The sequence below is a fragment of the Hemitrygon akajei genome, chromosome 30, assembly GCF_048418815.1.
Source record: "Hemitrygon akajei chromosome 30, sHemAka1.3, whole genome shotgun sequence".
NCBI classification, from domain to species: Eukaryota; Metazoa; Chordata; class Chondrichthyes; order Myliobatiformes; family Dasyatidae; genus Hemitrygon; species Hemitrygon akajei.
This window is the reverse complement of record NC_133153.1, coordinates 26,418,566-26,445,233: the sequence shown is the minus strand read 5'-3', so window position 1 is coordinate 26,445,233 and position 26,668 is coordinate 26,418,566. Positions and strand designations below refer to the sequence as shown.

The window sequence follows — 26,668 nt, the reverse complement described above, 5'->3', positions numbered from 1 at the left end:
CAATGGATTAAAGCAATTTTTTTCCTTATTAGTTATTTCAGAGATCACAGAATAATAGTAAAAGAATATTACTTTAATTAAAAATGCAACACCTTATAGAACACTCGGTTACCTGTCCACAGTCTCATTATTTATGAGACTGACTATGCATTTTTTTTAAAAAAAAGTAAACCTGTTGATTGAACAACTATTGTCTCGGCTATGGTTAGTTACATGTCTAGAATCCAACCCTATGTCTGGAATGCAATTAATGTCAAAACTCTTCCAGTGCTGGTTGCTTTTAACATTCACCATACAGAAACACACAACATGCTGGAGGAACACAGCAGGTCAGGCAGCGTCTATGGAAATGAATAAACATTTCACATTTCAGGCCAAGACCCTTTTTCAGGACACTTATTACAGTACTGTATCAACTGCTACGCGGTGAAAGCCTTGTTAAACAGAGACAATCAGCATGATTTTACCTGGAGAAAATAAAACCAGTACAGATTCCCATTTCACACTGCGATGATAAGGTTTTCAGTTCCAATTTAAACGTGGGATTCCCCACCTTTTGAAGAGTTAAATAGGTTCCTTATTTCACGTAAATGGGTGGAGCTCTAATCTTGACCTTTTACTTCAGCTCTCTTCCAGGAAAGAAGTCCAGTAAAAGAGAGATTTTTTAAAAATAAAGGTAATAAAGTAAGAATAAGAAGAGCAGCATGAGCTGCCTTAATGACTATTATCCAGTAGCACTCACAGCTACGTTGATTAAATGCTCTGAGAGGTCGGTTATGGCTAGAATGAACTTCTGCTTCAGCAAGGACCTGGACCCACTGCAATTTGCCTATCAGCACAATAGGTCTACGGCAGACACAACCTCAATGGCTCCTCATACAGCCTAGATCACCTGGACAATACAAACACCCATGTCAGGATGCTGTTCGTTGACTATAGTTCGTTGTTTAACACCATCCTGATCAATAAGTTAAAGAACCAGGGCCTCTGAACCTCCCTCTGCAATTAGATCCTTGACTTCCTAACCAAAAGAACACAACCTGTGTAGCTCCTCCTTGCTGATGATCAACACTGGCGCACCTCAGGGGTATGTGCTTAGCCCACTGTTTTACTCTCTCTATACACATAACTGTGTGGGAGGTATAGCTTAAATACCATATATAAATTTGCTGATGAATCAACCATTGTTGGTAGAACCTCAGATAGAGATGGGAAGGCGTACAAGCAGCAAGATATACCAGCTAGTTGAGTGGTATTGCAGTAACAACCTTGCACTCAATGTCAGTAAGATGAAAGAGTTGATTGTGGACTTTGGGAAAGGTAAGACAAGGGAACACAAACCAATCTTCATAGAGGGATCAGAAGTACAGAGAGTGAGCAATTTCAAGTTCCTGAATGTCAAGATCTCAGAGGATCTAACCTGATCCCAAAATATCAATGCAACTATAGAAACTTGTACTTCATTAGGAGTTTGAAGTGATTTGGTTTGTCAACTAAAACACCTAAAAACTTGTGTTATATATGTACCACGGAGAGCATTCTGACAGGCTGCATCAGTGTCTGGTATGATGAGGATGGGGGTTGGGGGGGGCTACTGCATAGGACCAAAAGAAGCTGCAGAAAGTTGTAAAATTAGACAGCTCCATCTTGGGTACTAGCATCCATAGTATCCAAGATTTTTCAAGGAGCAATGCCTCAGAAAGGCAACATCCATTATTAAGGACCCCAACATGAGGGCATGCCCTCTTCTCATTGTTATTGTCAGGAAGGAGGTACAGAAGCCTGAAGGCACACACTCAGTGATTCAGGAACAGCTTCTTCCCCTCCGCCATACGATTCCTAAATGGACATTGAACCCATGAATGCTACCTCATTTGTAAAAAAAAAATTCTGTTTTTGCATTATTTTTAATCAATACAATATATATATTTGCTCTAATTACTTATTTTTCTCTTCTGTCTACATTATCACATATTGCATTTACTGCTGCTAAGTTAAGAAATTTCACAACACATGCCGGTGGCAATAAACCCAATTCTGAAATTCTGATTCTAATTCAGAATTGGGTTTATTGCCACCGGCATGTGTTGTGAAATTTCTTAACTTAGCAGCAGTAAATGCAATATGTGATAATGTAGACAGAAGAGAAAAATAAGTAATTACAGCAAATATATATATATTAGAATTAGAATTCTGATTCTAATTTAAAGTTAAACACAAGAGATTCTGCAAAAGCTAGAAATTCGGAGCAATTCACACAAAATGTTGGAAGAAGTCAACAGGTCAAGCAGCATCAATGGACTGGAATAAACATTTGATGTTTTGGGCCAGAATCTTTCATCGTAGCTTAAAGATGCTAGCTTCAGAGACTACTGACAAAACACCAAAAAATTCTCAGTAGTGTTATTACAGTGGGACTTTTGCCAATGTGATATTTGCATTCCTACATTTTTTAAAGAACAAGTATAACTAAATTTGAAACTGTGGAAATAGGAGATTTGATTCATTAGGATTAACAAATAAAAACTATACAAATTCAAAACCATTTTCTTCCTTTTGCCACTGAAATGAGATTATAGTAATCAGGAATCCTAAAGTAGTGAAGTATTTCATCACAGCCAGTTGGATAAATACTTTGGTTTCATCAAATTTTTACAGTGGACCTGTCTTGATCTTGTCAACATTAGTGAGTCAAGGAGTCGTAAAGGGTGGGAAAAGCCTTTTATCCAGTCATTCTGCACCACTCTAGTCACTCCAGTACAGAAAGGGTGTGTGATCTGTGGAAAAGGTGCAGAAGAGGTTTACTCGGATGCTGCCTGGATTAGAGGGTATTAACTTTAATGAAAGGTTGGACAAACTTGGGTCGTTCTCCTTGGGAGTGGCAAAGACTTTTAAAATTAGGAGAGGCATAGACAGGGGATAGGGTAGACAGTCAGAATTCCCCCCTCCCAGGATAGAAATGGCAAATATCAGAGGTCATGCTTTTAAGGTAGGGGAGCAGCAACATGAGGGACAGGTTATTTTCTTTAAACACAGAGAATGGTAGGTACCTGGAATGGATTACCAGGAGTAGTAGTGGAAGGAGGCAGCCTTGTGGAGGCTTTCAGATAGACATATGAATGAGGAGAATAGATAGAGGGATGTGATGATACACAGGAATAAGACAACTGAATCAAGACTACCATAAAATCGTTGACTGAATGGTCTACCCGGTGATGAACTGAACTGTTCTTCACTTAACTACTAATTGCCTATCTATATTAGTCCCACTTCCAAGCATTATACCTTTCAATGCCAAGGTCTAGTTATCTTTCCTAAAGAGAAAAACATTGCACTATCCATGCCTCTTAATTCTGTGTAACACAATCAGGTTTCCTTTCAACTTTCTACACTCCAAGAATAAAGCTGACTGACTCTCTAGTCTCCTCAAACATTCTACAGTATTCAAGGAACAATCCTAATAATTTTGCTTTCTACCCTATTTAGTATAATCACAATGTTTCTATAACGTGGAGACCAGTATTGCACACAGCCAGTCATGGCCTAATTAATGATTTATACAATTGTCTTGAACATACTGCCCTGGCTAATGAAGGTAAGTATCCGGTTTATCTGAACTCATTAACATGTGCTTCAGAGTTCCTCTACCTATCAGGACACCAAGGTCCTCTACCTATCAGGACCTCCTGGGGATCTACCATCCACCGTGTACTTCTGAGCTCTACATGCTCCTGAAATGCATTACCTCACTTCAGATAAAAGTCCATCTATAAATTTTCTGCCCTTCCAACAACATCAATATCTACCAGCAGACTACCCTCATTGTCAACACCAGTCTTCCTGTCATTTGAAAGCTTGTTGATCATACTTCCTAGATTCTCATCCAGGTCAATAATAAAGTTAACAACCAGCAATGCTCCCGACATCTAACCCTGTAGTACATCATTGGTCACAGGTAGTTTTTTTGTGATCGTAGACCTTTTAAATCACCCTGTGCCTCCATTTTTCAAGCTAATTTTGGATCCAATTTGAACCTCATTGGACCAATTACCAATATAGACCCAAGTCAAAGAACAAACTGGATCCAATTTGAACCTCATTGGACCAATTACCAATATAGACCCAAGTCAAAGAACAAACTGGATCCAATTTGAACCTCATTGGACCAATTACCAATATAGACCCAAGTCAAAGAACAAACTGAAGGCTACATATAGACTAAACAGACAGCAGAGTTACCTCACAATGCTAAAGACCCGAGTTCAAACATGACCTCAGGTCACACGTACAAACAAGCTGGATGAACTCAGCAGGTCAGGCAGCATCTGTTGAAAGACGCAGTCAACATTTCGGGCCGAGACCCTTCGTCAGGACTAAAGAAGGAGGGGGCAGGGGCCCTATAAAGAAAGTGTGGGAAGGGTGGAATGTGCCAGGTGAAAAACCAATCAGAGGAAAGATCAAGGGGTGGGGGAGGGGAAGCAGGGAGGGGATAGGCAGGAGAGGTGAAGAAGGAATCTAAGGGGAAAGCACTATGGGTAGTAGAAGGCGGCAGAATCATGAGAGAGGTGATAGGCAGCTAGAAGAGGAGACAGACTGAAAGTGGGATGGGGGAAGGGAGAGGGAGGGAATTACCAGAAGTTGGAGAATTCAATGTTCATACCAAGGGGCTGGAGACTACCCAGATGGTATATGAGGTGTTGCTCCTCCAACTGGAGTTTGGCCTCATCATGGCAGTAGAGGAGGCCATGTATGGACATATCCGAATGGGAATGTGAATGACCTCAGGTGTTGACTGTGTAGAGTTGGCATGTTCTTTCTCTGACCTCGTGGGTTTTCTCCCAAATTCAAAAGGTGTGTGGGTTTTTAAGTTGAATGGCCACTCTAAATTGCCTTTGGTGTGTGGCAGAATCCAGAGGGAGATAAGAACGTGTAGAGAATAATAAATGGGGGCAACATGAATGTTCAATCAGAATCAGGTTTAATATCACTGGCATATTTTGTGAAATTTGGTAACTTAGTGGCAGCAGTTCAATGCAATACATGATAATATAGAAAAATAAGTAAATCAATTACAGTAAGTATATATGCATATTAAATAATTAAATTAAAAATAGTGCAATAACAGAAATAATAAAAGTGAAGTCATGTTCAAGTGCTGAATGTTCATTTAGGAATTGGATGGCAGAGGGGAAGAAACTATTCCTGAATCACTGAGTGTGCGCCTTCAGCCTTTTCTACCTCCTTCCTGACAGTAACAATAATAAGCGGGTATGTCCTGGGTGACGGGGTCTTTCATGATGGACATTGCCTTCCTGAGGCACCACTTCTTGAAGATGTCTTGATACCGTGTAAGTTCGTACCCAAGATGGAGCTGACTAATTTTACAAATTTCTGTAGCTTCTTTTGATCCTGTGCAGTGCCCCCCCCCACATACCAGACGGTGATGCAGCCTCTCAGCATGCTCTCCATGGTACATCAGCAGAAGTTTCTGAATGTTTTAATTAACAAACCAAATCTCCTCAAATTCCTAATGAAATATAGCCCCTGTCTTCCTTTTTTTTTTAATAGTTGCATCGATATGTTGGGACCAGGTTAGATCCTCAAAGATCTTGACATCCAGATACCTGAAACTGCTTACTCCCTCCACTTCTGATCCTCTGAGGATTGGTTATGTTCTCTCATCCTACCCCTTCTGTTGGTGATTGCCTTCAACTCAGTGGGCTGAACGGCCTGATTCAGTAGTGTACAGTTTACCTCTTCGAAACTATACCACAACACCAATACGCTTACTTACCTCCTTCAAAAAAAAAGTAAGGCAGGAACTACCCTTTAAAAAAAAAGGCCATGCTAATGTTGCTTGTGTAGTCCCTGCCCCTCCAAGTGCAGATTAAACATGCGTCTTGGAATTTTTCCTCAGTAATTTCCCTACCACTCACTTTAAGATTCAACAGCCTATAATTATCCAGGTTATCCTCACTTCACATCCCATTGTCCTGCAGTCACCTTACAACTCTTCTGTAATAAGAAAAATATTGAAAATTTTCAGCCAAGCCCTAGTAATCTTCTCCCAGCCTGGCATACACCCCAACAGGCCTTGGGGATGTATCACAAGATCACAAGACAAAGGAGCAGAAGTAGGCCATTTGGCCCATCTATGTTTATGTTTAAACCTAAAATGAAATCTAATGCTCTCTCTATTTCTGTCAAAATTTGTTCTAGAATGTAGTCACGCTCCTTCTTGAATACCTTAAAAAATCATCAGAACTTTTAAGCTTCATGAATTCAGCTAATCCACAGAAATTGATTATAATTTTTAGCACAACACAACGTTTTTAACGTTATATATGCAACTTGAGACTTAAATGCACCCTACAAAAGCAAATGCAGATTCTGGAAATTAAGATCCTCTCATTCACTGCTTTTCCAAAGCCATGTTTCTTTAATTGACTCATAACTAACAGTTCTAGTGCAGGAGAGGAGAATAATCAGTAAAGTTTTATCATTTGTATTAAATGATCTAGTTGAGATTTCATATTTCATTTATGTAAATTATTAATGTAGATAGATTTTTTGCATCTGTCCAAATGATGCAGTTTCTCTGTCTACAGTACCACATGGATCATACATTTACAAGGTACGAGCATCTAGTTTTGCTCTGGGAGTAAATCAATATGCATGAATTTCATATTCTACTTTATGCTCAAACCTTAGCAATTTAGAGTCCCAGGCTAAAGAATCCTTGCACAAAGCAAATATTCAAAAAAAAGTTGTTCCACATCATCAAAAGAGGCATTTAAAATAAACAAGATCCCTTAGGAGAAGCAGATTTGATTCCTCTCCCTCTTTAGTAAGGTTCAGTTTTCAACATTAACATTTTTTGTGTACCCAGAGGTGCTGCTAGGCAGTGAGACCAGTTCCTCTGGCACAAAAGCAAATGGAGACAGGAGAGTGTCTGCTGACTTGCATATTGTTTGGAAATTAGCAAAGGAAATAATCCATGCAAAGTGCAGGTGTTTAAACATTATCTTACATTACTATACTGAAAGCTGTCTTGGCGACTTTGTAATCTATAAACATAAAACTGCCCCAAATGGGCAGAAGGAGATCAGTAAACATGCACAAAAGAACAGGATAAATTGTCTGCAAGTGGGACACCATCTAGAATAAAAATTGGCAAGTATAGGTTGTGCCGTCAATCATTCCTCAGCAGAACTACTTTGATCCAACACAAATTTATTTTTTCTTATCCATCAGATATTGAAACAGAGAACATATTTTACTAAAGCTCTGCTCTGTAATGAAATAAAATGGGAGTTCTGGCTCTGTAGAAATGCACTTTCGAAAGATGTACAGTATCTGGTGCCCTCATTTGGTAGCTCCTGACCTTGCTTCATCTCGTCATCTCAAAGATCTTGCTCTTTATTCATTACAGCAATTACTTTGCTGGAGGCAACAGTGAAATAAGACAGGACGAAACTGACTCAGTGACAAGGTAGCAGCACACTTGTCTCCACAACAGTGGCTGCAGATCTGAGTATCAGCCAGGCCACCATTCCCCAGGAAGATTTCTACAGATATTCACATCCAGAAATAATATTCAATAAGTATGCAAAAGAGTCTGGAATTCCTAGAGAGTTGTCAATGCAAGGGAATAATAATTTGCCTGGTTTCAAGTCCCGCACCAGCAGTGGGTACTCATATAGCAGTCACCAGCTCAGGGCAAAATGTTCCAACAATATGCACTAATCCTAATCTTGAGAAGTGGCTCCTATTGAGCAAATGCAAAATTTTAATCACTTCTTAGAGTTGCTTTCCTTAAGGCTTCTCTCAATGAGTATGCCAACTGAGCACAGAATATTTGTGAGCTACAAAACATTGCCATCAATATACAATTTAGTTCGGGGTGGGGGAGGAACTCAAGTGCAACATGTCTTTTTTCATTAAAAGTTGTCGCTTGATTGAAAAGAGGACAACATTCTCAACTAAGGGGTATGTAATCAGATTGGGTTTAATAGTATTGGCATATATTATTAAATTTGCTGTTATGTGACAGCAGTACATGGCACTACATAATAATTAAATTAAAGTAGTATATATACATTTTTTTAAAGTTAAATTAAATACGTAGTGCAAAAGGAGAGGGTAAAAAAATAAAAAATCGCGAGGTGTTGTTCATGGGTTCAATGTCCATTCAGAAATCTGATGGCACAGGGGAAACTGTTCCTGAATGGTGGAATGTGTGCCTTCAAGCTCCTGTACCTCCTCCCCGATGATAGCAATGAGAAGAAGGCATGAACTGGGTGACGGGGGTAAAATGACCTGCTAAAATGCTCTTTAAAGCATGGCAAAGATATTTAGCACATCAAAAAAGCAGTTTGATGAATAATTAACACAACTTCAGTTGGATCCAAGCTTCTAATTGGTGTCACAGGAACCCTGATCACTTCATGATACTGTGTAGATCTAGCTGTTGATATGGCTTTCCAAATTAGATTTCCTAGATCAGCTGAGGGAAACTGGAAGCAGTGTACACACTTCTCAGACTTGTCACTCAACGGTCCACAAGTAACAAAGTTCAAAGTAAATGTATTATCGAAGTACATATATGGCACCATATTCTTCCCTGAGATTTATTTTCTTACAGGCATTAGCAGAACAATACACGAGAATAAATGAAAAACTACACACAAAGACCAACAATCAATGTGCGAAAGACAAACTGTGCAAATGCAGAAAAAAAACAAAGAATAATAATGAATAGTGAATTAAATAAATAATACTGAGAACATCGGTTTTAGGGTCCTTGAAAATGAATCCATGGATTGTGGAATCAGTTCAGTGTTGAAGTGAGTGGAGTTTGTAGGGTAATATTGTTCCTGAACCTTGCTGTGTGGGACCTAAGGCTCCTGCACTTCTTTCTCTATGGAAGTAGCAAAAAGTGAGCAGGGCCTGGATGGTGGGGGCTCTTGATGATGGATTTTGCTTTCTTGTGGCAGCGCTCCTGCTCAATGGTGAGGAGAGCATTTTCTGTTAGGTACTGGGCAGTATCCACGACTTTTGGTAGGCTTTTCTATTCTTGGGCATCGGTAGGACCAGGATGTGATGCAACCAGTCAAGAAACTCTTACGCATAACAGAACATCATTCCAGTCTCCCACTTTTTAGGGGCAGGGTCCTCAGTACAGCTCCCTGACAGAAAGCAGAAGGAAGGGAAACAATGGGCTCAATTTCTCAATGTACGCTTATTAAGTCACTGGAGCATCTCCCTTTCAGAATTTTTTTAAAAAAATAAACAGTTTTCACTCTGCAAGGAAGTCATTAAATCAATGTATCCCCACAGGCTTAATCTTCCCTACAAATTTTCAGGTCTATATCCTGCTTTTGTTTCCTTCCCACGCCCTTACTCCCTGCTTTTCAGACTACTTCATTTAGAGTACTTGGTTTTCTAATCACTTCTATTTTCACATAAATGCTGACATTTCTTTAATTAATAATTCTTATGATCATTTATCTTTTTGCCTTCAGTATATACTGGAAAACAAAGGTAGAAATACATGTTGCCTTCTATCCATGATCTTGTTTTTAATTCCATGTTTGCTACAATCCAGTTTGTTAGTTTCATTGATTGCATATCATTTTCTCATTTTATAAAGAAGCTTTCTTCTGTTTTGTAGTAGTAATCTTTGAGACTCAGGCTACTGTCTGATGATTATTTCACCCCAGCTGTTCTCATTAATGACTTCTGACATTATTCTGTTACCATTCTTAATATGCTCATTACACAAAGCATCTGTTGTTGCTATTGTTCCATTCTGATCACATCACAATGTCCTCTAATAAAGATCTATACAAAGAAAGGAGGGGCAAAACAAAATACTTGCAAGATCCTGGCAGGTCCCATTTAGATCAGCAATAATTTGAGGGAGCTCTGCTTTAATCAGCTGTACCAATGCTAAAGAGATCCTCAAAATAAGATTTCAATAAAATCCATTTACAGAAGGTGTTGATTTGTAAAAGCACATGGCTAAAAGCTGCAGGTTGCTTCCTGACTTGGAATAGACAAATGGCTATAATGCACTCCCCCCCCCCCCCCACCATCTATAATGGATTATTTACAGCTGAGCCAGAAACTACAGAGGCAGTGACCACTGTCATATTGATAAAAGACAAGAAAGGGTTTTTTTTTGCACAGAGATACATAGATGCTGGAGCTTCTATAAGACGAAGATGATCTTGATGTCAATAGCCCTGTTCTGCTTTTAAGAAGTGTCTGAAGAGCCACTCCATAAGGGGACAACCATTCAGATCCCTATACATTGAAAATGCCAAGAATTCCCTGGAACAAAATGAAAGATACAGAACAATGATTTTAGGAGCTAGCTTTGCAAATGAGGGCATCATGAAAGGTCAGAAGAGTTAATACAAACAGAAATATCATAACATTAACAAAGACAGAAGCCAGTTAGCTCCTTAGATCATTCATGTTCTACTCTTGTAACTTCACTTGAACAAAAACCTAAAACTACAGCAAGGAAATGGGGTGACTGGTTTTGGTTTGGGGAAAGAGGGAGTGTTGAGTAAATTTAAGTCCTGGAAATCAAACCATTAAAGGATGGTCTGCTAACAAAGATTGAGACACTGTCAGAAAAGGTTTAAGTAGCGATGCACAGAATTAAAAGCTAGCGTTAACGCTGAAATTGCAATTGCACTATATTTGCCTTCAATCAAATTCAACCAAGTATTAATAAAGTCAAATGCACAGAAATTTTAAAAAGCTGCAAGAGCTCTCCCTGTAAAATTACAAATGTACTTTATCTTATTTTTACACCCCTCCTAATCAAGAATTCCAAGTAATACTAACTCAACTCTTCAGAACATTATTCCAGACTTGTATTATCTATTCAAAGCATTCACTAATAATCACAGTAAAAAGTCAACTACACATTCTAAGCCATGCCAACTGGGATCGATTTGATGTTCTCCCAAATGCTTCACTTCAAATGTACTTTTTCTATTGAAAGTTTCAACTATGTGGGTTAGTCTGGAAACTGCAAGTCATATGGACTTGCTATCCTACTTGGGTGCTGGGTGTACATCATTAAGTTTATTCAGCAATTTTTCAAAAGGATCTTTTGGTTACAGACTATCCAACTTATTTTATATATGCGCTTACGCACACACATCAGGGAGGAGGCTATATAGCATTCATGCCAGGACCACCAGACTCAAAAACAGTTACTTTCTCCAAGTAGTAAGGGTGATCAACACTTTCACCCACTAACCCACCTCTTCACACCTCCCACAACCACTACTTTATCATTTCCTGTCAACGTCACCATGTGTACAGACACGCTTCTGCCTTGCATCACTTTATGGACATACAATTCTTTGTATATAAGCTATGTATTTATATTTATTGTGTTTTTTTAATCATATCGTGTTTTTGTGCAGCATCGGACCCAGAGTAACAACTTTTTCATTCTCCTTCACACTCGTGTACTGGAGAGGACAGTAAACAATCTTGAACATCTTGATAATTCAATGGTCAACATTCATGAACCATGGGATGTGATGGTGCACCGAGTTTCTCAAAGTGAAATTACTCCAAAATAAAGATTTCTATTGCAAATCCTGAAAACACATGAGATGGCAGATGCTCAGCCCAAAACAAAAAAAAAGAAACTAGCTTCTGGAGTATCTCAGTGAGTCAGATAACATCTGTAGAGAATTCCACCAGCAGGTCATTTTTTTGCTGTAAATCCCAAAGTGTCTAAATCTGGATGATTGAAAACAAAAGATTATTTCTATCCAATGATCAATTCCTAATACCTCATATAAAGAAATAATATTAGAAATTGAGAGAAAGGCTGTTGACTGATGTATTGAAATCCTAAAATGTGTTATCATAATGAAAACAGAGTGGTGAGATACTTGATAATCTTTTGACTGCAATAATCAATTAGCATTTGCTGTTTGCTCGGAGCTAGAGAGAAGAAACAGAATTTCTGGCAGATGATCTTACATTTAAGATGTGCCCTAGCTTCTGTTGATACAAAGGCATCATTTAATTGTCTTCTGACATAAATTTGAAACATGGATTTGTATCTCCTATGACTGGCATTGACTTGCAAAAGAAAAAGTCCATCAAACACATTAAACGTAAACCTTGTACTTCAGGGCAAAAAATTTCCACCAAATTCTATAAGTATTATTGTAATACCACTGTGGGGAAATACATAAATGTTAGAAAGCTTAAAATATTGGTTAGAGAAAATATTGGTAATTATTCTTGTTAAATAACATTGAAGATCAGTAATCAACACATAACAAACATCTTGGTCTATAGCCGGTAATTATAAAAGTACCTTCATTTGAATTATACAAATACAGTGTAGCACAGCTTCAAATGCTAGAGTGCAGATATGTGTAATTTTTAGCTGCAGTACTCAAATCACTAACATTTCCATGAATTACCTTTCCCAATACAAAATATCTTAGTTATAAATTCACAGCTTCAAAATATTTTGTTTAATATTTTATATAATTATAGTACATTTATTGTATTATTTACAATAAACAATAGAGACAGTTGACTGAAATCAGCCAGGCTGCTTAGAGCGTCCACTGTAAAACATAGGTCATCTGTCTACTGTGATAAAAAGATTTAGTGACTTAATTCTGGCTGTGCAGAACACAACAGTGTAAATACTGTTAAACTGTGTATCCAATATTCCAATCAAATATCATAATAAGCATAAAAAATTAAAGTTTTGTTCCATTCACTTCTCATTTCTACTTCCTGCTAACATTCTGTATAACAATAAGCAATGGAAATTGATCAACAAAAGCTTGTGGTTTGAAAAGTGACAAAGCAAAGTCACTTGTCCTTTAAGGCTAGATGAGATGCACACATATACTGTAATTGATGAACACTTTGATGCAACTGTAATAACTCAGTGTATATTGTGGCTGTAATAGCACCTGTCAGAATGTTAATGCGCATTTCAAAATGGGTTTAGCTCTCGACACTAAAAAAGACCAGAGTGATTTATATTGGTCACCCAAAGAGATCTCCAGGCTCAGATCTTAGTGCATTTATATTTATTAAGTGATTTTTTTAACGGGCAAAACAAAAGACAAATAGCTAAAGATTTTCTTTAAGATTCCATATTTCAAGAGAGCAACAGGGTTAACCTAAAGGCATAAAGCAGGTGCGCATCGCATTTGTCATCACCCTATTGCATCTTAGCTCTCTGGAAGAGCCGTACAGAAGGTGGTTCATTTCAATAAAGTGAATTGTAAACTGTTCACGGTGCAGCACTCCGGGGAAAGTCTTTTTATTATTATTATTATAAGTGGTGGTGGGCGGTGGAATTTGACCACGTTACTCTATCATTCTCTACGCCTATTTTGTTAATAAGAACAAAAAGGGGCAGCGAAAAAAATGCCACGGTGCAAATTTACATCATCGCAGGTCGAGGCTGCTGTGAACAAGGATTTCGCTCACTCAGGACGTTAACAGCCATCAGTGTGTGTGCCTGAACTCTGGTTCCGAGCCACAGAACACCGAGGCTGTGAAGAACACGACTGTCCGGAGGCTCGGTGGTTAAGTGATGCCTATTAAACACTAGGGCAACCGGATAGATGGTTATTACAGGGGGGAAAAAAGCATAGAACCATTTGCTAATAAACTGACATTGAAAGGATGATTGCTGCGAAACAAATTAGAACAGTGATGCTTTCTTTCTCGCACACGTTAAAACAAATGAAGTGGTAAGTGTTTGGGGGCTAGGCATCCGGATCAAACAAACCAAATGCATCAACACGAACAGCAGAAATGTTACTCAACTCACACAGACAAAAAAGAGAGGATAAAACTTCAGGCAAAGTCAGAGCCACCGTGACAGTTTGTGCATTCGGCCTGCTGCTTGTCAGAAGAACCCCCAAAATCAAAACGCAGGGAAAAAAAAAAACAAGAGGACTTACTGCTGCCGAGTGCGGGAAGAGAGCGAGCGGCGTCCCAACCGCCCGTCCAGCTCCAACGCACAAGCTGGGGCGTCTGCACACAGCGCCAGCCCCGGACTCGCGCGCGCCTGATCGGCAGCTCCCTGCTCCAATGGGAGGTGCCGGGGGCGGGGCGACGTTTCGGGTTGGGCCAATCGATTGGTCAGGGCTCTTGGGAGCAAGTGTTTCCCGCCAACACCCCGAGGGAAAGGCACGAAGGAGGCGCGATTGGTAATGGGTGGGAACTGCTATTGACTTTCAAATCAGAGCCTTCGATCCGCTTCCTACAGCAAAGAAAAGGCAGGAATCGCGTTAACCCCTTGATATTTATAGAGGCAGCGAATTGCAAGCCTTGGCATTCAATCTCTGCACACATTCACTTCTGTAGGCTGGGCAACCTTCCGCTCTTCTATACTTGCTGTGCTGTCAAAGTCCAGGTAATTGCGAGATGTGCGGTGTTTCGATCTCATTCGGTACGGGTAGCGCTGGGCAGGGTGGAGCCCCGAAAAGAGAACGAAGGGAGGAGGGGTGCTGGCTCCGCCATCTCCGCGTTGAGAATTCGCTTCCCAGCCTCTTGTCACCGGGACCGCTGCCTCCACCGAGCCGGTGCCCTTGTTCCGCCCTCCCCTTGTCTCCATGCGATCGGGACTTGTTATAGGAGCAGAAACATCTTCCCCCTTGTCAGGCTGTCCTCAGCACCGATAACTCATCGTGCAAGGCGTCATTACATGTTATCGCGTCTGAACAATGGATTGTTATCATTTACATTCTCTGTGTTTGTGAAGTCAGGTGAATCATAGGAAAAGACAAGATTCAAAATTATTTTAAAATATCCTCAACCAGTTGAACACTTCGCTATTAAATATTGCACATTTTCCTCATTTTAATCGTTTCCATTGTTTACCAATTTTACTGTTTTGTATTAAAGTGTTCCTCTTATTGTTTTACTCGTCCGATGTTCCAGTCATGCAACGCTGAAACGATAGCACCAATTCCTTTCACTATCATCACTGTGTACACGAACCACTTTCAGGAACTGGAAGTGTGCAGGTTGCTGTCCATCACTGTGCTTGGAAACCGGCTCCGAGGAAACACGGTCAAAAACGAAGCTTATGTTCTGCCTGGTTCAAACGCCAATTGTGCTCTTCAGTCAATTAGTCCCGCGTTGAGACCGTACTTTCTTCACAATTGCTTGAAGATAGTTTTGTAAGAAGCTGTCTAAGGCATACTCAAATAGGCAAATGTAATTTGCAGGGTCAATAAAGCGAATTGCAAGGAATCTGTTTCTCAAAACGGGCGTGAATTTAGCCCATCAGCGCCCATTTCGGGATGGTTCTGAGCTACGCTCCTAGACCAAGGGGCTCGTGGAAACTTAATTGTTATGGGAACAGGGGCTTTATATCGAGCCACTCACTTCAACTATTGCAGGTAATATTAGGCTACAAGTAAACCAATTTCGAGGTAGGAAGCTATAGCGAAAAAGCAAGTTCAATTAAAAGAAATGTTTGTATGTGGAGACGGGAGGCATTAGAATGCTTCACAGATTGGTGCCAGAAATGGATCTGTCTTCTGTCTCTGGGCTCAGAAGGCTCCCAGCTGACGGCATTGTTGGGTGAACTTGATAGTAAACTGACGATGGAGGATGTCCCGTTTTGCTTGGTTCGGTGGCTCACAAAAGTAGACAAAGTTGGCGATGGATTCACGAACCATATGGAGATCACACCAGGCTCTTGGTCAAAATTCCAATATTTCTGTGAGTTGTAGAGTATAGAAAATTCAAGTTCAGTTTTGGTTTATTGCCATTCTGCATACACATGTATACGAAACAACATCCTTCTGGACCAAAGTGCACAACACAGTACCTGTAACTCACACACATGGCACATACAAATAAATCAGCAAATAATAAGGGGCATTTACAACACAAGTTAAAAAGTAAACAGTGTCACGTTACTGGCACTTCATACACAATCAGATGTGTGGTGGAGAATATATTGATTGGTTTCATTACAGCCTGGTCTAGAAACACCAATGTCCTTCAACAGAAAATCCTACGGAAGGTACTGGATATGGCCCAGTCCATCGCTGGTAAAGCCCTTCCCACCATTGAGCACATCTACATGGAGTGCTATCACAGGAAAGCAGCATCAATCAACAGGGATCACCCACCTCCCAGGTTATGCTCTCTTCTCACTGCTGTCATCAGGAAGAAGGTACAGGAGCTTCCACCAGGTTCAGGAACAGTTATTACCCCTCAACTATCAAGATTTTGAATTGGTGGGGATAACTTCAGTTGCCCCGTCACTGAACTGTTCCCACAACCTATGGACTCACTTTCAAGGACCATTCATCCTATGTTCTTGATATATATATATATATATTTATTTCTCTCTTGTATTTGGACAGTTTGTTGTCTTCTGCACATTGGAAGTGTGCCCACCCTGTCTGGTGCTGTATTTCATTGATTCTATTATGGTTCTTGGATTTACTGAGTATGCCTGCAAGAAAATTAATCTCAGAGGTGACATATATGTACTCTGATAATAAATGTACTTCAAACTTTGAGACCTGGAGTTAAGTAGTCTTACAGCCTGGGCGAAGAAGCTATTTCAAATCTTGACAGTTTTTGCCTTAATACTACAATGCCTTCTACCTGATGGTAAGGGGTCAAATAGATCGCTAGATGGATGGGAGGGATCATTGACAATGCTAAGGGCCCTGCGTACGCAGCACTCATAAATATCTCTGATGGGTGGAAGAGAGACACCAATGATCCCCTCAGCACTCCTCACAATCCTTTGTAGGTCTTGTGGTCAGATGCCTTGCAATTCCTGTAACAGACGATGATGCAGCTGGTCAGGACACTCCTGATGGTGCTTCTGTAAAGAAAAAAAATCATTAAAATCGGGGTAGGGGGAGCTCAGTCACCTCAATCTCCTCCCCTTAGGAAGTGGAAGCACTGGTGTGCTTTCTTAACCAAAGGTGGTGTTAAGGGACCAGATGACGTCGTCTATTGTGTGCAGTTACAGAAACTTGGTGCTCCTAACTTTCTTCATGGAAGAGCGGTGTATTTGCAGTGAGGAGTGGTCAACCTACATCTTCTTAAAATCCACAAACATGTTTTTGGTCTTGTCCACATTGAGAGTCAAGTTGCTGTCCTTGCATCATCCTACTAAATGCTCTACCTCTTCGTATGCCATCTTGTCATTGATGAGGCCAACCACTGTTGTGTCAACAGCAAACGATGATTTGGCTTGAGCTGGATCTAGCAGTGCAGTCATGCATCAGCAGTTTGAGCACACAGCCCTGGGGAGCACTGGTGCTCAGCATCATGGAGGTAGAGATATTTCTGCCAATGTGGATTGACAGTGGCCTTTCTGTCAAGAAGTCCAGGATCCAGTTAAAGAGAGGTGTTGAGACCCTATAAGGACAGTTTACCCACTCCCTTTTGAGTATTAAATACCGAGCTGAAGTCGATAAACAGCATCCTGGCAAATGAGGCAACATTTTCCAGGTGGGATAGGAGATGGTGGGAGTGAAGAGGCTATGACATAATCTGTGGACTGATTCCACTGTTAATAGACACCAAAGTCCTGATGTGGAAGCAGTGGAGTGAAATTTTTAAGATTAGTTTCAAAACACATTCCTTCACAGCTAAAGAACACCTCAAAGCTTTGGTCTCAAAAACTTGGTGAACAATTGAATTCAAGTGTATGTACTTTGATCTGAAGAACAATAGAGATCATGTATCTCTCCTTTTGTTTCTAGTGAATTTGGCATCTCAATGTAGATGTTGCAGTTCAATAAACAATATCAACTGCCACAACACCCACAATATCCTGGAGTATGTTGGCTCCAGTAATACAACCTTCTGCCCCCATAGCTTTAATATTCCAAATGTATTTTTCTCTCATCTATTATAGAAATCAGCGATGAGTGGACTTTTCCATTAAGCAATTTCCAGCTTCATTTCATTATGTCCAGATCTGAAACATGGTGCATCCTGGGTAAAAATAGGGAAGTTGCATAATTTAAAAAGAAAATTGCTGTAAATACTCAACAGGTCAAGCAGCATTTGTGGAGAGAAAAAGCAGAGTTAATTGCCTTTGAACTTCCATCAAATACTAAAATGTTTTGCTAAAGCATCATTGATCAGAAATATTAACTGCTTCTTTCTCTATAGATGCTACCTGATGTGCTGAGTATGTCCAGAATTCTGTTTGATTTCCATTTTCCAGCATCTGTAGTTTATTTAGCTTTTCAAGAAAGTACAGTGAACTCAACTATGTCAACATGTTTTCTTGTAACTAAAGGTGGAATCTAAAAATCTAATGGTCTAACAAAACTATTCTTTATAATGAACAAAATATGAAAAAAATGGAAATCAGGAGGCATATTTGATGTGTTGGCAATAATGTTTTTAAAATATAGTTTTGCAGTACCAATGAGTTACTAAATAACAAGCGTCTTCACCCAAAATTACTTCGCTGTCTCCTTTTTTCGGGATGAAACTATGTTAATGTCATTTTGTCTTTGTAATAGTACAATATGACATAGCATTTTCCAAATCCATTATTGTTATAGATTAGCTGGAAGAGAAGTAAAAAAAGTAGACACGAATTAAAGCAAAGTGCCGATTTATATGGCCAGAGTCAATAGTACCTCAGAAGCCTTTCATCAATACCATCACGTATCATCAGATTAGCAAAATCCCAGAAAACAGCAAAGATAAAGTGGAAAGAAAATCTTGAACTGCAGAAATGATAAGATGTCACAGCATAACTAAAGCAGGAAGTGCAGCAAACAGGTCAGGCAACATTTAATAGAATGGAAAGTTGTTGACTTTATAGGCTTTGTTCTTCATCAGATCTCCAGGGAGTTTATTTGCCCATCATGAGACCACTCAAGAGTTCATTAAAAACTGGAAAGTAATTACTTTTTAAAATAATTTACATATTTGAATACTGAAGTATGAGTTAACCTTAGAAGACCTCTCAGAAAGATAATTCCACAGATGCCAGAGAAAATTGTTTTGAGAGGCAACAAATACTCTCATATCAGAAGTCTAAAACAGGTGTAGTAAAGATGTACCCATAGATTGTTTTAAATTTAGCAAACACTGATAAGTAGCAGTAGGGGTTGTTGGTTTTTAAAGAAGGATAAATACAAAATTAAAACCATATATACCATGCTGCATCCCTTTTTGTCATTTTTCATTTAATAGCTTTCATTAGAATCAGTTATAAAATTTATGGCAAGCAATTTTGGCCTAAATTGTAGCTGTTCCTTTAATGTGAATTTCACTGCAGCTTACACTATTGGCTAATATAGCACTTTCAGCTCACCATAGATTCTGCAGGAAATTATCGCACCAGCAGAAACAATAACTTGTATTTATATTACATCGTTAATATTCCAAAATCTCCCAAGATGCTTCACCAGAGTACAAATGGACAAAATACGATTCAAGATTCAAGTTTTATTTATCATGCCTCATCAAACATGCAGTAAAATGAACCACTTGTGTTAACAACCAACACACCTATGGGTATCCTGGGAGCCACCTGCAAGTGTCAACACACATCATGGCAGCAAAATAGCATGCCCACAATGTTCAGCAGGACAACACAGCACACACAAATCAACAAAACAAGCCCCATTCCTCCCTGCCACCCATGCACATACACAGTCCATGATAGGCCATCTTCTTCGGCCTCCAGCAGACTCTGACTCCCTGACCTTGGGCCTTCCTACCCCAATGGACTCACAGAGATTTGCAGACCTGGGGCTTCAGCCAACTTGCATCAACTTCTGGACGTCTGATTCAACTCTTGGGCCTCGATCCTCGGCATCTACATTAATTCCAAGCCACGTAATTAAATGTCAGACAAGAGAACCAAGTTTGATCAAGGAGGTGGCATTGTCAGGAAGGAAGGAGAGGTAGAGAAAAGGATAGGTTTGGGAAGAAAATTCCACTGTATGGTACTTTATCTGTCTAACAACTTACTGGTTAAAATTATTGGTGGCAGATGATTAAGTTTGGAAGAGAGCACAGTTATTTCAGTGTGTTACGAATGAAAAAGGAAGGAGTAGATTTGAAACTGGAATTTTAAACTGAAGGAATTACATAAGAACAAGTCAACATATCTCTGAGTTCTGGGATGATTTGTGAATAGGACTTCATGCAAAGTCGGACATTTCAGAACTACTTTGCAATACCTCAAATTTATGGAAAGGTATAATACAATCAGTTGGTTGTAATGCTTAAGAAAAGCAAAGTTTGGACCTTGGATTGAATGCTTCAGCAGCAGATAAGCTGTAGTAAGGAAGAGGTTGGGTAATGCTACAGAGATGGAAGTAAGCAGGATATGCAGGTAGAATTCATCTCAGATTCAAATATGACACATGTTGAAAATACTGGTGTAGACTAAGATGGTTACCTTGTATTGGATTGGAGTCAGTGGCTAGTAAATGAATTTGCAGAGAGCCCTGTGGCCAGTAATTTTGATTTTCCATATTTAGTAACAATTTAGCATCTCATAAAGTCCTCAATATAAAACTTAACGAAGTTCCATGTGTGTTTCTGCAATGAAAGAGGCTAATGCACAATAAATCATCACAATTTTAATAACAAAAATATGTCATAGTATGATCATGTAAACAATATTAAAGACCTTGATTCAACATTCTCCAAATTGAGTTGACATTTCTCTTTTCAGGTCAGATGAGGTACAAGCTACATAGTGGCAAATTAGCTGCAAATTGTACACCCAGCTTACTTCCCTTGGAGTCAACAAAATCTTAAATTGATGGAGATGAAGAGTCAGTAGTTGGTTTAGAACTGTCATATTTGTATTATTAACCTTAAACCCAAATTAACATTTCCATTTTTATCTTATTTTAAGATGTTAGCTTTTTGTATGCTTTTAGAGTTCAAAGTGTGTAATGTTTCTTGCAATTTATATATAGAAACTTTGTGGTATGCCTCACTGAGTGAGAAGAGTTGGGCTTAAAGCCAGTTCCAAACAGACCCAACAAATGTTGTCTAGAACTGTGGCTCTGAGAACCATCAAAAAGAACTGATGGGCCTCTTTTGCCTTAACTTCAATCTGTCTGGCAGAGAACACAGTGAATATGAGAATATCAACAGCAAACTGACTTTAATTTCTTACCTTATGAAGTGGTCTCGGGTAGACTGGAGTAAGGTTCTACTCCTGGGTTGAATATAACAGATGGATAGACTGGTATCACGAATGAACTGATCTTTGACTTAAAGCTTTCTCCCATGGGCTATTTCAATGGTTTCCAGTGAGTTTGCAGAGTAATCCTAACACACTGCCTCAATGTGAAAGAAAACTCCATTGCCCAAAGCAACTTTAATTTCCCAAATCAACACCACTGAAAATGCATTCACTGCTATACTGGCTGCCATATTCTCCATATAATAACCATGATTGCAGTGCTAACACTCTGCTGACTCATTTTTCTCAGATTAAATAAGGCTGGGAAATAGTGTAAGTCAAAGATGGTACATGCAAAGAATCTACTTTCAGCTGGGAATAAGTGAACACCAGGAAATAAAGTAAAAGATAAAAGCTTTCAACTGAATTAACTGAATAATCTTTTAAATATTACAGTATAATGAAGTGCTGCCTTGAAGGATTATATGCCTAAAATTAAATCTGTACACATTAGTGTGGGAAGATGGAAGACTTTCTATTGCCTGCACCAGCTACAGCCTGATTTTGTGTTGTATGATTAGGTCCCTCCCTCTTTTGTATCAGATCTCCACAATCCTCACTCTGCAAAGTATCGTATTTTCCATTTCCTGCATCCGCTCTACTGCATCCTTCTCAGGAAAGTTTACCCACATCGTGCCAATGGAAGAAGTAAGTACATTCTCCAAAGGGGGCTGTGCTCATTAAGAATGAATTAAGATCAATTAGATTAATTTCCCTCTGGAACATATTTGTCTTTCCAGGTACAGTATCCTTATTATATTTATTTAAATATAGACAACAATAAAAATTAATTTCTCAGACTTCTACCTCAATGGCTGAGGCGATTAAAAACTTTGGAATCGCAATTATCAATCTTTTAAAAATATTTTATTTCTTATTGTTGATCCAGAGTTAATTTTATATTGAAAATAAATAATTGATTAAAGGAAAATATAGACAATATGGTAGTACAGACTGAATTTCTTTTAGACGTAAAGGAATCTGATGCCTACAGTGTTTGAAAGCTAGTTTCTGTGCTTATTATCTTCAGCTTTACAGATAAATGAACCTGTGTAAGATTGAGACTTTGTTGAAGGGATGCAACTAGAAATCATCAAAGAACAATCTACTTTTAAATGCTCCCTTCTCTACGAGTATTATTAAAAGGCTCCTAAAACATTAATCTGGACTGCTAAATCTAAATACAACAGATGGAGCTATCTAATTACAGACAACAAAATCAAGTACTTCTCATACAATTCTTCTATTCTCTCACACTTCTTAGTTATTAACATAATATGCCGTCTATTCTACCACATCGTCCTGCTTGGTTGCTCAGGGAAGGTGTTGGTGATTCTCCTTGAACATAATTAACATGTCTGCCTTGTGGTACTTTTCACCACTCATCTGTCACCTAGGATACAGAAGTTTTGGGTGTACCCTTTATCACCATACTTGGTCTGTCTCCTTCACCCTATTTGAGCAATTGACCTTATTCTAAACCTTTTTTGATGCTCTACTGGCTAGCTAAATCGCTTCCTAGTTTCATTTCTCTCCTCCCTCATTCTCATCACTGACTAATTACTTACCCTTAGTGATTAGACTTCTATCTGAACTTATCATATTCTCTCCCCCTCTCATTAATGCACCATCCACTCGTTTTTTTTTAGACATAACATGCTGAAAACACTCAGTAGGTCAGGCAGCATCTGTGGTAAAAGAATGTTGACATTTCAGTTTGAAGATTCTTGGCCGGATGATTTCCTTTAAGGTTTTCACTCATTTACCCACCTACTCCTCTCAATGTCTCTTACTTCTGTATCCACCCACTGAAGTTTAACTCTCCCCTAATTACAATAATGTTTTTAACTCACGGCTGTACAGTGTTCAGATTTATAGTTACATTTATTTATTATATGTACGTTGAAACATACAGTGAAGTACATCATCAGCGTTAACAACCAGCACACTTAAGGATATGCCGGAGGCAGCCCACAAGTATAGCCGCACATTCCGACACCAACATAGCATGCCCACGATGCTCAGCAGAGCAACCCAGAACACAAGAAGCAACAAAATAACAGCAAAGAAAACATGCCCCTTTCTTTTCCCCCACCCTCCCTCCCATCCACCCACAAACACAGACATTCCTCCAATTCTGGGATGGTCCTCCAGGTTTCCAGTTTTTGGCCATCGGGCTGCAACTTCCTATGAACCTTCAGGCTTTGATTTTCAGTATTAACCACCAGATCAGCTTATGACAAGACCTTGCAGCTCGAACTCTGACTGACCAACCCTCATGCCCCTTGCCTGTACAGACTTGTGACAGCCCAACACCTACTGATTTTCGTTGTCCATTTCCTATATTATTCTGGAATCTGATTTGTTCAGTATTAACCATAACTCTATGTTTCCAACTCAGATTTTTAAAAAATTCACTCTCAGCCTGGCTGCTCTCCTCTCATGAACTTCAACTCTGCTCTCTTAAAACAATGGCGCACTGACTTCAACATTTGTGACAGATACCTGGTCTTCACATTTATCATTAGATCCGGTTGGGCTTCATAAAGCCCCAATGTTTTCACCTCCCAAATTCATGCTGTCTTTACTACTGAATGCAAATACAGTCGAATACAAAAGCTGTAAAGAATACAGTAATAGACACAGCCTAGTCCAATGTAGGAATAGCCCACTCCACCATAAACATCAACAGTGCTTCCTATCATAAAGGATCACCCCCATCCAGGTCATGCCCTCTTCTCATTGTTACCATCAAGTGGGAGGTATAGAAGCTTAAATGTCCATACCAGCAGGTTCAGAAACAGCTATTTTCCTACAACCATCAGGTTCTTGAAACAAACTTGCATATCCCTAGTCCTACCTCAGCAGGGGAACACAACAGATCACCTCTTGCACTACTATGTTCTGTTTTCATAAATGTCTTGTCTTTTATCTTTTCACTGTCTTGTGTTCTCTTCACTGTCTTGTATAATTTATGTTTTGTGTGTTGTCTGAACCTACATGCTTGTTATGCTGCTGCAAGCAAGTTTTCCATGTACCTGTGTCTCACTGTACTTGTGACTATAAACTCAATGTCTTGAACTTCTCCTTTAAAGTTTCCCATCCCTGCCTCAATATTAAAGCAGTTTAAAAAAAATCAAAATCACAGATGACATCCCAAGTCCTTGAAGAACATTGTGTTCTCCTCCTCTTAATACGGAAGTCTAGAAAACTAATCCACGGACGTATCAATATTGGGAATAAGATATCAGGTCTCTCAAGCCTACTATGTCATTTAATGAGATCTGGTTGTAACCCCAACACTACATTCCCACCTATCCATGTTAATCTTTTACTCCATTATACCACAAGAATCTATCACTGCCTTAATGCAAAGCTTCTGCTTCCAATTTCTCCCTCAAATGGATAATTTAAATTAGTCCCCTAGTCTTAGTTTCTCTCACAAGTGAAAACATCCTCTCCAAGAGTAAGATGTCCTCGCATTCACCGTCCTTTCTAAGCCTCGCATCATGTTGTTTCTTACCCCTCCCCCATCTATGCCATCTCACACATTCCTCTAACGGGGTCCCATTCCTCTGCCCATCCGACCTCCCTTATTTGGTTCCATGTTCTACCTACTTTGCAATCAGATTCCATCATTTGCTATTCATTGTTACCAATCTCCATCCTTCCCTTTTCCCACCTGACTCCATCTGCCATCATCCGCTCCTCAGCTTGATCCACCAGACTCTTGCCAGTACCTACCTCATCCCACTTCCTTATCTCTTTATACTGAATATCTTCTCTGGATGGCATTAACTGTCCATTTCCCTCCCTGAGTTCCTCCAGCAGTTTGTTTTTTGCTCCAGATTCCAGACTCTTATTCCTCAGCACTCTGTCAAGACCCCACAGGATTTTATATGTTTCAATCTATTCTCTTCTCAGCAACACAGACAAAATGCTGGAGGAACTCAGCAGATCAGGCAGCATCTATGGAAATGAAGAAGCAGTTAATGCTGGGACTGTTCTTTAGGACTGAGAAGGGGGGAAGATGCTGGAATAAAAAGATGGGAGGTGGAGGAAGGAGGCTAGCTGGAAGGTGAAAGGTGAAGCCAGGTGGGTGGGAACGAGGAATTAGAAAGGAGAGGAGAGTAGACCATAGGAGAAAGGGAGGGAGAGAGGACGCACTGGGAAATAATAGGCCAGTAGGAAGAGGTAAAATGTCAGAGTGGGGAATAGAGGAAGTCAGGGGGAGGGGGTGTTGTTGGGAATTAGTTTACCAGAAGGAGAAATTGATATTCATGCCATCAAGTTGGAGTCTACCCAGATGGAATTCATGTCATCAGGTTGGAGGTTACACAGACTCTCTTCTAAACTGTAGATTATGCCTTAGTGATAGCCTAGACTATGCAACCTTTCCTCAATTGCCAACCCACCCATTCCACATTTTATTCTGGGAAACTTTGTCTAAGTGCTTCGAGCTCAGTAACATATTTCCTCAATAAAGACCTCAGTTCAAGGATCAACTTTGTTAGCCATTCGCATTTACACATATTAGGAATTTGCTGTGACGTGGAACTACAACAGCAATGAAAAATAAACATATTCAACAATTATAAAGAATTATACAAAAAATAAAATTAGAGAATAACAGGGGTACAATTACCAATGTACATCTTCTAAATGATGACTCCCATATTTCCCTTACGGAAAAAAACATGCAAAGTCTAGCTGGCAGGCCTAACTACAGCTAAGAAGATTGTAGTCCAGCACTGGAAACCTCCTCATGATATTTCAAGTACTCACTGGCTTCGGTGCTTTTTGGACATTTCTTACCTGGAACTATCATCAGCAAGAGTAAATGATGCACGACCAAACACAATCTTAATGTGGACAAATTTGATATCTAACATAAAAGATCTTCTGTTAAAATAAAAGATTTTGTCTCTGTCTGTTTATGCAGTACTATTCAGTTGGTTGATGGAGGGGAGAGGGATGGGATAGAGGGGGGTGGGGATGAGGATGAGGGGTGAAGGGGGGATGAAGGTTGAGGGGTGGCTGGGTTAAAAGGTCAAAATGTAATCAGCAACTGGTTGTATTGAATGTTAATTTGTTGGTGTTGCAATAAAAATTAGCGATTTAAAATAAAGTTAGAGGTTAGGGGATGGATATGGAAACATGTGCAAAATACATAAATATGGGTATATGTGTATTTACGATATAAACAGCATTTAAAAGTAGTTTAAATATCTACAGTGCAATGCAATGACAGTTGTTATAGATAGTGGGGGTGGGGGACTAACTAGAGTGATTAAACAGAGAAATGCCTGTGGAAGGAACTTTTAAGATGGTGTGAAGTTTTTGATTAATAGCCCTATAGCACTTTCCAGAAGGGAGCTTTTGGAATAGGCAGTTTGCAGGGTGGCTAATGTCTGTAATCACTCT

General features: G+C 39.5%; 1 protein-coding gene across 6 annotated transcripts in view; it reads right to left on the bottom strand.

The window, feature by feature from the left end:
• sema6d (semaphorin 6D) overlaps window positions 1-14,093 on the bottom strand; it is a 364,739-nt gene extending 350,646 nt beyond the window's left edge. For 5 of the 6 annotated variants that reach the window (XM_073033162.1, XM_073033159.1, XM_073033166.1 and 2 more), the window contains exon 1: window positions 13,986-14,093. The gene's annotated coding sequence lies outside the window, so the exon portion shown is untranslated. The remainder of the gene's footprint in view (window positions 1-13,985) is intronic. The other variant, XM_073033163.1, reaches the window with a different exon arrangement.
• Window positions 14,094-26,668: the final 12,575 nt, after the last annotated feature.